General features: G+C 37.9%; 1 protein-coding gene across 1 annotated transcript in view; it reads left to right on the forward strand.

Annotated features, from left to right (window-relative positions):
• The window catches only part of Adgrg4 (adhesion G protein-coupled receptor G4), an 86,126-nt gene that overhangs the window by 7,597 nt on the left and 67,598 nt on the right, over positions 1–10,931 (forward strand). The gene's annotated exons all lie outside the window — the stretch shown is intronic.

Raw genomic sequence — 10,931 nt, forward strand, 5'->3', positions numbered from 1 at the left:
TGTTCCCCTAGCCTGTGGACTTGCAGAAAATACCTGGACTGATTCCAATTTGGGGCTATTACAAAAAAGGTTATGACTATTTTGTATAGGGTTTGTATCAATCAAAGTTTTTGTTCCTCTGTGGTTCAGTGCTTAGTGCACCTTGTGCAGCAATTGGTAGTTGCAGGTTTAGTTTTATAAGGAACTGGTGATCAGGTGGATGGTCATTCCTACCCACAGTGGCAGAGTAACCCAGTTTCTCTGCTTCCTTGCCAGCATTTCATGCTGCCTATATAAATTATGTTTCTAAACGTGTAGTGATATTTCATGGAAGTTTTGATTTGTATTTTCTTTATTTTTAAAAAAGATTTATTTATTCAATGTATATGAGTACAGTGTAGTTGTACAGATGGTTATGAGCCATCCTGTGGCTGCTGGGAACCAAACTCAGGACCTCTGCTTGCTCCAGCCCTGCTCCCTCTGGCCCAAAGATTTATTTATTGTTATATGTAAGTACACTGTAGCTATCTTCAGACACACCAGAAGAGCGCATCAGATCTTATTACAGATGGTTGTGAGCCACCATATGGTTGCTGGGATTTGAACTCAGGACTTTCAGAAGAGCAGTCAGCGCTCTCAACTGTTGAGCTATCTCTCCAGTCCTTGATTTGTATTTTCTTGATGCCCGATGATGTTCAACATCCTTTCCCTGTACTTGACATCTGTTTGTTAAATGTCCTTATCTTTTGCTTTTTTAAGTAGAGTTGGGGCAGTTGTTTGTTTTGCCACTTAGTTTTTAAAAACTGGTATTTGTTGAATTTTATTAGTTCTTTGAGAATTTCATACAACGTGTTTTGATCATATCCATCCCATCCCCACCTATTATTCCCAGACCTGCTCTCCTTCCCCAGCCACCCAACTTAGTTTCCAAAGTTCTTTATATATTCCAGTAATTGTTGGATACATACTTTGAAAGTAACTACTCTGAAAAGGACTTCTGATCCATAGAATTGAAGAAGTATCTTTAATGAGGGTTTTCACAGGTCTGAAGCTTCCAGTTGTGAAAAAGTGTAATTTATCAACTTATTTTTTGATGGATCACTGTTTGGAGGCTAAGTCTGAAGACTTCTAGCCGGGGACTCTAGAGCTTGTTGTTTCTTTTGCTTATGTTGCTTTAAATGAATGTAGTGAGACTTTTGCCTTATTCCCAATCTTAATGGGAAAACATCCAGTCTTTCACCGTTATAGATGATGTTGGTTTTTTTTTTTTTTTTTTTTTTTTTTTTTTTTTTTTTTTTTTATGCCCTGATGCTGAAATATCAGCTACGAAACATATTTTCTAATTGTCTCATAAATATTCAGTTTATTTAACATCAAATGCTGAAATCTAGAAAGCTATCTTTCTTTTTTTTTTTTTTTTTTTTTTTTTTTTTTTTTTTTCCTACTATGGTCACTTGATCTTCGACAAGGGAGTCAAAACCATCCAGTGGAAGAAAGACAGCATTTTCAACAATTGGTGCTGGCACAACTGGTTGTTATCATGTAGAAGAATGCGAATCGATCCATACTTATCTCCTTGTACTAAGGTCAAATCTAAGTGGATCAAGGAACTTCACATAAAACCAGAGACACTGAAACTTATAGAGGAGAAAGTGGGGAAAAGCCTTGAAGATATGGGCACAGGGGAAAAATTCCTGAACAGAACAGCAATGGCTTGTGCTGTAAGATCGAGAATTGACAAATGGGACCTAATGAAACTCCAAAGTTTCTGCAAGGCAAAAGACACTGTCTATAAGACAAAAAGACCACCAACAGACTGGGAAAGGATCTTTACCTATCCTAAATCAGATAGGGGACTAATATCCAACATATATAAAGAACTCAAGAAGGTAGACCTCAGAAAATCAAATAACCCCCTTAAAAAATGGGGCTCAGAACTGAACAAAGAATTCTCACCTGAGGAATACCGAATGGCAGAGAAGCACCTGAAAGATGTTGGTTTTAGGTATCTTTTCTTTTAAAATTTTCTTTGTATTGGAATGTGTTTTTCCTGTGTGTATGACTGTGTACTATTTGGGTGCCCAGTGCTCCCAGAGGCCAGAAGCAAGAGTTGGGTCCCCTGGAAGTAGAGTTGCAGATTAATTAGTTATGAGCTGGGAATGGAACTTGGGTTCTCTGGGAGAGCAGCTAGTGTTCTTAACCTCTGAGCTATCTAGCTCTCTGTCCCCTGCTGAGAGCTTCTTAATAATTCTCTTTTCAAGTCGTTGCAAATCCCTTCTGTTCCTTACCCACACTGAGATTTTTATCATGAACGGATGTGAGATTTTGTCAAATGCTTTCTATGCATTGATTGGTAAGAGCATAGCATCTTCCTTAACTTGTTGAGATGGTGGATTATGCTGGTTGATTGCCCAGGGTTTAACAAGCCTTCCACATCTGTATCTAGCACTACTCGACCATGGTATAGAACTTCTACAGACTGCCACATTTAGGCTGCTAATATTTTGTTAAAGGTTTTTGTATTGTCACATTAGGCAGAATAAGCCAGACTGACAAAACTGAATATAGCATGCTTTTTGCTCATGGGTGGAATCTAGAAAATGGAACAGATGAAAACAGAAGGGGACTATTAAAAAAGAGGAGCAGTCTCAGATAGGGGTGGGGTAAAGGCGTGTAATAAAGGAAGGAGCAAATATTATTAATGTACATTATATGCATGCATGAAAATGTTATGATGAAAGCCACTACTTTGTGCAATAAAATCTTGGCAATAAAATTCAATAAACATCTTTGTCAGATAGTTCCAACATCTGGTTCCTCTTGGTGTTAGTATGACTTGATTGTCTTTTCTCGTTCTAATTGGGTTTGTGTTCTGGATGTTTTGTCAATGTGAGGAGAGTCTGGGTCTTATTAAAAAAATTAATTTCAGCAGGCAGCTGTTTAGCACTCAAGTCTTAATCTACCTTTATGGGCTATACTTCTAACTACAGATTAAATTCTAGAGCCTCTGCAGTGTTACTTTGTTTATTTATATTTATTATTATTAATAATTATTATGATTATTTATTTATTATTATTATTATTTTATTTATTACATTGTTTATTTTGTGACTCAGTGTCCCCACTGGTCCCTGGTGCTGCTGGCTGTTGGAGAAACATAAAGGTCCTGCTCAGGAAGGGTGTCCAGATTATCTCACAATGGGGTTGGGCGGTGCTATGATTTTGGTGATGTCTCTTGATTTAGCTTTCTCTGTGTCTCTGAGCGAAAAGGGAAACCTTCCATCAAGCTCCCTGGGCCAGGCCGCATGCTGCTCCTGGGTCCCTGTTAGTTGCTTCTTGTCTCTGAATGGGGAGAAAAAGCTCAGGGCTACAGAGACAAAGAGGCTGCCTAGGGGAGCTCTTGGCTCTATCGGTCCTCTCTTTTGGGGTTTGTGTTTCTCTATGGGTATAGACACTCTTGGCGAAATGGGAGAAAAAGTCTTCCGGGACCAGGTACTATTAACCAGTGTCTACTGATGAGTCAAGGGAACTCAGTCCTGGCAGGAGCAGAGAGCTGTTTTTTGGCTGCTTATTGGTAGCAAGACGCCCAGATACTTTCCTTAGCTGATGGTAGAGAGCCTCCTATTTGATTCAGAAGGAGAGTAAACCTACTTGGAGTATATTCTGTTGCTAAAAACCTATTTGAACCATGTGACTGCATTATCTACTTAAAAAAGGGAGCTTTTAGCAAACAGAAAGAAAAAAAGAAAGAAAAAGAAAAGAAAAGCTTGTTTGTCTGGATGATGAGGTGGTAGGTGATGACCTGGCTTGCTCTCTTAAATCTTAGTTCAGATACTCCTTAATTCCTGTTGTAGTTTTATGTTCCTAATACAGTTCCTCATGTGACCCTTTTATACAGCTCCTCATGTTGTAGTGACTCCAACCATAAAATTATTTCGTTGCTACTTCGTTGCTACTTTATAACTGTAATTTTCCTATGGTTGTGAATTGTAATGTAAATGTCTGATATGCAGGATATCTTATATGGGACCCTTGTGAATGGGGTCATTTAACCCCCCAAAGGGATTGTTTGTAGTTAGTTCTTCTTAGTGTTGAGGTGCAGGGAAAAGTGAGTCTATGTCATCTTGTTCAGTTAATAAATGTGCCTTTCCTTTAATACTAGTTCTCGGGAAGTAGAAGCCTCTCTCTCTCTCTCTCTCTCTCTCTGTGTGTGTGTGTGTGTGTGTGTGTAGACAGCATGTACCAAAATGATGGAGCTGACATTGTTAGCATTGTAGTTGCCTCAATCACTTGTGAAATTTTATTTCTGAGCAGGACAGACATTATATTCAATGGCGATAAGTATACCATTTAGAGGCCATAAGAAAAAAATTCTTTATCCCAAGGAGAAAAGAGGCAGACTGATGAAGTGGAAGTCCTGTACATTTAACGTCTCTGGAATGACGGCTATAGGGAAAGTCTGCACTGCTTAATTTAATAAAACACAAAGTACACGTGGATTAAGAGCATCAATGAAATTATTGAAACAGTTTATGTTCACAGTCAGCTCACATTGCACACTAATGACCCTGAACATGTTCGTTACCCCATTGTCACAGATTGCTAGACTTAGCAGTTGAAAATACCAGAGATTTCCTGGAAAATAACGCTTCTTATATTGCTCTATTTTAACCATGGAAGTTTGGGTTCCTATATGTCAGGAAAATCAAATCTCCCATTCAATCTTTTTGATGCAAAATTTCCCCCCCCACCGACTGCTATATCAATCCCCCATTCTTAGCAGATTCCTGTTTTAAAGAGCTATTGATATTTGATTGGTTTTTATTGGAGCTAGGAACAAGTTTAAGGTGGATATTGTTTCAGGGAATGGCTGTAATTTGAGCTCCCCATTGGGTTTCCATTCCTGGGCTAGCAAGTTCACTGTAATGTTTTAGTGTAGCAGTGTGATGCCCTCCTCTGAAATGTATATCTTGAGCTATTTGGATGATTGCTGTTTTTTGTGCTGTTCAGCATTTGTAGAACTCAGCTTTTTAGTATTATCACTGGTTGGTTCTCTTTGGTTATTTTGAGTACAGTCTTTGCAATTCTTTCTCTTGGCTTTGACATATTTGGGGGACATGCCTTTAGGGGTGCTAGTTCTTCCTCTTTCTCTCTCCCTCTATTCTCTTTCCTTCTCCCAGTTTCTCTTTATCTTTTATTGCATATATATGTATATAGATGCATATAATTTTTTTTATCTATTCTTTTCTTCTAGGACCCACTAATGAGAGAAAATGTTTCGTGTTTGTCTTTCTCTGTCTTACTTATTTCATTCAGCATGATGATCTCTGGCTGCATCCATTTATCAGCAAAGGGCATAGTTCTTCTTTATGGATGAATAAAACTCCATTATGCACATGTAGGATATTTTCTTTATTCATCCAACAGTTGGCAGGCACCTAGGCTTATTCCATAGCTTTGCTGTTATAAATAGTGCTATGGTAAATATGGGTGTGCAGATGTGTCTGTATATGCTGACTCAGATTCTTTCAGGTATATACCTACGCATGGCAGAGCTGGGTTGTATAGTATATATACTTCCATTCCTCTATACTGATTTTCATAGTGCCTGGGCCAGTTTGCATTTTTACCAAGAGTTGTGTTAATGTTCCTTTTCCTCCATACCCTCGACAACATTACCTGATACTTGTTTTCTCAGTTATTGAAATCATGACTGGGGTGAGACAAGATCTGTATGGTTTTAATTCGCTTTTCCCTAAAGATACTGAGCAGGTTTTCATGTGCTTATTGGCTGTTGAAGGAAAGCAGAGGGAAAACACTCAAGATAATAGGGGTAAGGAGGACATTTCTGAAAAGGACTCTAATAGCTCAGGAAATATTGTTCAGAACTGGCAGATTAGGTAGTTAGAAATTAAAAGGCTTTGCAAAGGAACCTGTCAAGAATGAGGTAACTCCTACAATGAGAGAAAAATCTTCATTATATCCCTGCCAGAAGTTACGATCAAGAATATAGAAAGAACTTAAAACCCTAAACACCAAAAAAACCCCAAACAACGCAATCAGTAAGTGGGCTAAAATTCTGTGATTTTCAATGAATAAAGATTTGAGTCTTCATTACTAATTTTATGGAGAAAAATGATAGATAGAAAAAGGGCTTTGCATCTGAAAGGTTCAATAGGAAGTTTTCTGAAATACACAAACCCAAGCTTCTGCTTACCATGGATCAATACAAGATTGTTTCCTAAGCCATCTCTGCTCTTTAAAATCCCACCTGCTTGACAAGTATCTAAGTCTTTGTTTCCTTTTGGTTTTTGAAACACAGTATCTCTATGTAGTCATGCAGTGCTGGAACTCACTATGGAGATTAGGCTGGCCTTGAATGCACAGAGTTCACCCACCTTTGTCTTTGGAGTACTGGCATTAGAGGCATGAACATTCTTTTTGCAAATCTTTTTTTTTGTGACTTCTCCCCCTAAATGTTCATTTTCTTTTTGGTATGCTACAGGAAATAGTAAAAATAGTTGTAGTCGTGACTCAGCTCTTTCTGATAAAATTATTTCTGAGTCTTAACCCCTGTTTTGTAAAAACCAAGACTGTTTTTCGTTACATATTACAGGTTACTTTAATAGTGCTCTGAATGTTGTCTAAGCAGATAGCGGGCTTTTTATGGTGATATTTAAGGTCCCCTCCAAACAAAAATAAAACAAACACCCCCAAAATCTGAGTGCAGCTCAATTACTAAGGGAGTGGGAATGGTAAAGTCTTCATGTCAGTAGCTTTACCATGTTCATAAAGTGATTCAAGCTTCCGGTTGCCACATGTCTCCCTCCTATGTGTTACAAGTGATACTTTAGGTAGACAGTTGCAAATCCAATAGGGTGAAATGAAATCATTGTAAAACTGGTAGCCCAAATCTTGCCAGTTCTCCTTTTGTTTATGGTTTTAGCCACATTTAAAAACAGGAATCTTAAAATTGTGTTCTAATGAAACAAAATGCGCCTCTGACAAGCCCTGACAGGACAAAAACTCTGAAGGTGAAAAGAATGTTCTCATTAGTTTAAGGTAAGATGTACCTCCTAGTTAACTTTGGCTTTCCCCTTTACTAATGTCCTTTAATTAACTGGTCTATATAGTTCATTGGAGACTTCTGATTCTTTTTACTTTTTCATGACAAGATGATCCTAAAGCATTCTATACGCTCTTTAGATTTTCTATATATGCAAGCAGAATTAATTATGATCAAGACTATGGCATAAGATAGTAGTTGTCTTCTGCCATAATTATTTCTACATCATAGATAATACACTTCTCAGGAAGATGAATTCAAAGTGCCAATTTGTCTAAGATAAATACGCATGATTTTATTTTGACAGATTTGAATTGAAGAGTTACAGTGACTCACTTGTGCAGTTTACTGAGTGCCATTTTCACTCCTACCTCAAGTTGCACACATGCAGGTCTAACAGGATGGTTTCTTATTTCCGTGAACATTATCAGTCCTCTGATTTTTTTTCCCAAAAGCGAAATTCGTGACCTCTGCGTGTTCTCCGTCTTCTTTGTCTCTTAATCTTCTTTGGTACCATGCCTCGCCAGCATTTCCTCTCTAGTGGCAGTAGATGCAGAGACTATTTTGACCTCACCATTTCCATTTATTTAGTAAGCCAAATTTTCTGTACTGAACATACATCATGGTCTAGGCACTCACTAGAACCTTAGTTTACAATGGTGCACAGTAAAAGATGATGCTTTGGTCAACATGTCTTCAGGCAGCCATGTCGGAACACAAGTAAACCCGCAGCAAAGAATGACGCAAGTCCTATCACAATACTCCTCTAGAGATTGCTTTGAGCTTATCATGGGCGTTTGGGAAGGGAGGTTTTTCTGAAGAAGTGACAAATGAGCTGATATCTGAAGGCTAAGTAGATGTCACTGACGTGACAAACTATGGGAGAAGCTCTAAATAGTGGCAACAGCACATGTAAAGCTCTTATGGTGGAAGTAAACATTAAGCACTGGGGGAGATGAGAGTTGTGGATGGAAGCTCAGAAGGAAGGGTAAGGTTTAGCACAAATTTACAGGAACCAGTTAGGTAGGAACTCAAACATGCATAGTTGGGCTCCTTTAAATAATATATTTGTTTACTCTGTGAATAATAGAAAACATTAAAGGGACCTCAGTGTGTGTGTGTGTGTGCGTGTGCGTGTGCGCGTGCGCGTGCGCGTGCGCGTGCGCACGCTTAATTGTGTATGCGAGATTCACATTTCCATTTTGTTTTTTAAAATCTGAGACAGAATGGAAGGCGCTCAAGCGTAGTGGCTGAGACTTCACAGGTAACTAAGGAATGCTGAGAGTAGGAGAAACTATCTTCTCCAGGGTATTACACACTAATTGATTAGCCAATACTAAATGGTCAGCCCTCAAAACATACACACAAGTAATATTATACAGACTGAGCACATTATATTTAGGAATATATTTGTATATACATATTCATATATGCACATAACAACAATTAGTGAAAAAAGAGGCCATGAATTTGAAAGAGAGCAAGGAAGGGTATATGGGAAGATTGGGGAGGATAAAGGGAAAGGAGAAATAATATAATTATATTAAAATCTCAAAAATAATAGAAAAACAAACAAAATTGGGGGGCATGATGCTGTTGGAAGGTAAATGATGGAGATGGAAAGAAATTAATGTGATTAAAGGCTACGAAGTAGGTGTGCTACCCAGGACGAGATGATAGATTAGTTCTGGCACTGGAGAGAGAATGGAAGAGGCACCTAAAGAATGTTTGGGCTAGCATAACTGAATGGACTACTCAGTGAAGAAATACTAGAAGACCCAATATGGGCAGAAGATAATGTGTTCAAGTTAAGGTGTGTTCAGTCTGAGACATTAATGAGCTAGCCAAAAGTTAAGGCCAAGGAAATGACTGGTTCTTAAAACTGTGGAGTTCAGAATAGAGATCTGGTCTAGAGAGAGATGAGACTCGTTGATGTAAATACATGATGTAGGTGGGTAAAAACCATAGAATGAAAGAAGAGGGGTTAGAATAATGCTTGTTCCAGGTAAGGAGCCAGGGGAGTGGGGATATCAGGCATAAATAACTTTAAAGAATTTTAGATGTGATGGGGAAAGATGGGCCAGAGGGATGGGGCATTTTCATTTTTATTGCAAGAGAGGAGAATAAGTTTTAAATCAGAAGGGAAAAGCTCATTAGGGAAAAGAAAGGCAAAGTTTGAGAAATAGCGGATGACAGGATCCAAATTACAGTTGAACTTCTGTCTGATGATCTCAATTACTTTTTCCTTTGAAGCAGGAGGCATGATTATCTGATAAACATGTGGAGGTGGTATTTGACAATGGGGCATGTTTGAAAGGGTTATTGTAGAATAGCAGCATAAACTGAACAGAAAGATATAGTAGAAGGCACTGTGGGAGGCTCATTTGAGGTTGGCTATCCTGAGTTTCTAGAAGGAGAAATGTATCCTTTTTAGACTGGGTCTGTCCATGCTTCAATATGCAAATAAAGGTATATAGGAGAGGTACAGATGGGGAACCTTGAATTTCCAAGATGAAATTGAGCCAACTGTGTGAACTTTCCGGTGCTCTATTTCTTCAATTTTGAAATAGAGTAACTATTATATTTCCCACAAAAAGTGGATTAATCAAGATGACATGAGGAACAGCACTTGCCTTGGAATACTTGTTCCATACATGAGAGCGTGGTACCTCTCCTCCAGATCCCAGCCTCATTTGCAGACGTTATTACCAGTACTCAATACATAATGCCTCTCACTCCTAGCTAGACTGACCTTTTCTTCCATCCATCCATATTATTCACTCCTCATTGTCTTCAAGCCAGCTTTGCTCTTTTGCTGTACTGATTTTCTTTTTCTTTTTTTCTTTTATTATACTTCAAAGATATTTGGAGTCTGATTATATTCCATTGTTGGCTTTATTAGAACTCTTATCATTTTACTTTTTGGTTTAAAGTATTATTTTGTCTATTTTTTTTAAAGAAAATGATTCAATCCAGATGTTTTAGCACATACCTGTGTTTTCCGGTGCTTGAAAAGTTATGAATTTGGTTAGCCTATGTGACATAGTTAGTTAGTTTTAGGTCTGAATTAAATAGTGAGACCTTGTCTCAAAAAATGAGCAAAATATTTCAATAATGTGTCACTTTTCAAATAAGAGTATGAATTCTTTTAGCAAGCATGCTGGAAAGCTTTCTCTTTCTCAAAAGACTTCTAACAGTGTTCACCATACTTGTGAAGTTTAATTGACTTGAAAGGGAATATAAACTATGCTCTTATGGTCTTCAAAGTACTGTCATATTAGGTGCTAGAAAGTATTAAAGTTTGTATTTATTTTATCACAGCCTTTGAGAATCCTATTACATGTATTTATAATGTTTATACTACAGATTTACAACATATACAAGGAAACATAATCAACAAATATATATTCATATGCACACACATAAACTGTCAAAACTATTTAAACTTGAGGTTCCAGATAAGACCATTTTCAATCCTCAGTGTTTAAATGACTGACAGAAATTTGACCAAGGCAGCTGGTCATCGGAGTGTGAGCCTGTAATTCCTTGAACCAGAAAGGTGAGGAATTGAGGTTGGTCTGGTCTATGTAGCAGGACTCTGCCTTGTGTGGGAAAAAAAGAAAGAAAAAAGATTGAATCAACTCAAAATCAAAGTGACTATTTTTTATTGCTTTCTACACAATAGACATCAAGCTTGATGGTTCACATGTAGTAGCTCAGCCAAGTCTCAGAGAAGTTTTATAAGGTGGGATTCTCATTTTTATACCCCAAAGGAAGGTGCTGAGGCACAGAGAGATAGACTACGGGTACAATTGTTCAAGCTATGGAGTCAGCATCTAAAACTGCATCTGTGTGAATCTAAACCTGTGGTTTCAGGGAAGATTTT

The sequence above is a fragment of the Mus musculus genome, chromosome X, assembly GCF_000001635.26.
Source record: "Mus musculus strain C57BL/6J chromosome X, GRCm38.p6 C57BL/6J".
NCBI lineage: Eukaryota > Metazoa > Chordata > Mammalia > Rodentia > Muridae > Mus > Mus musculus.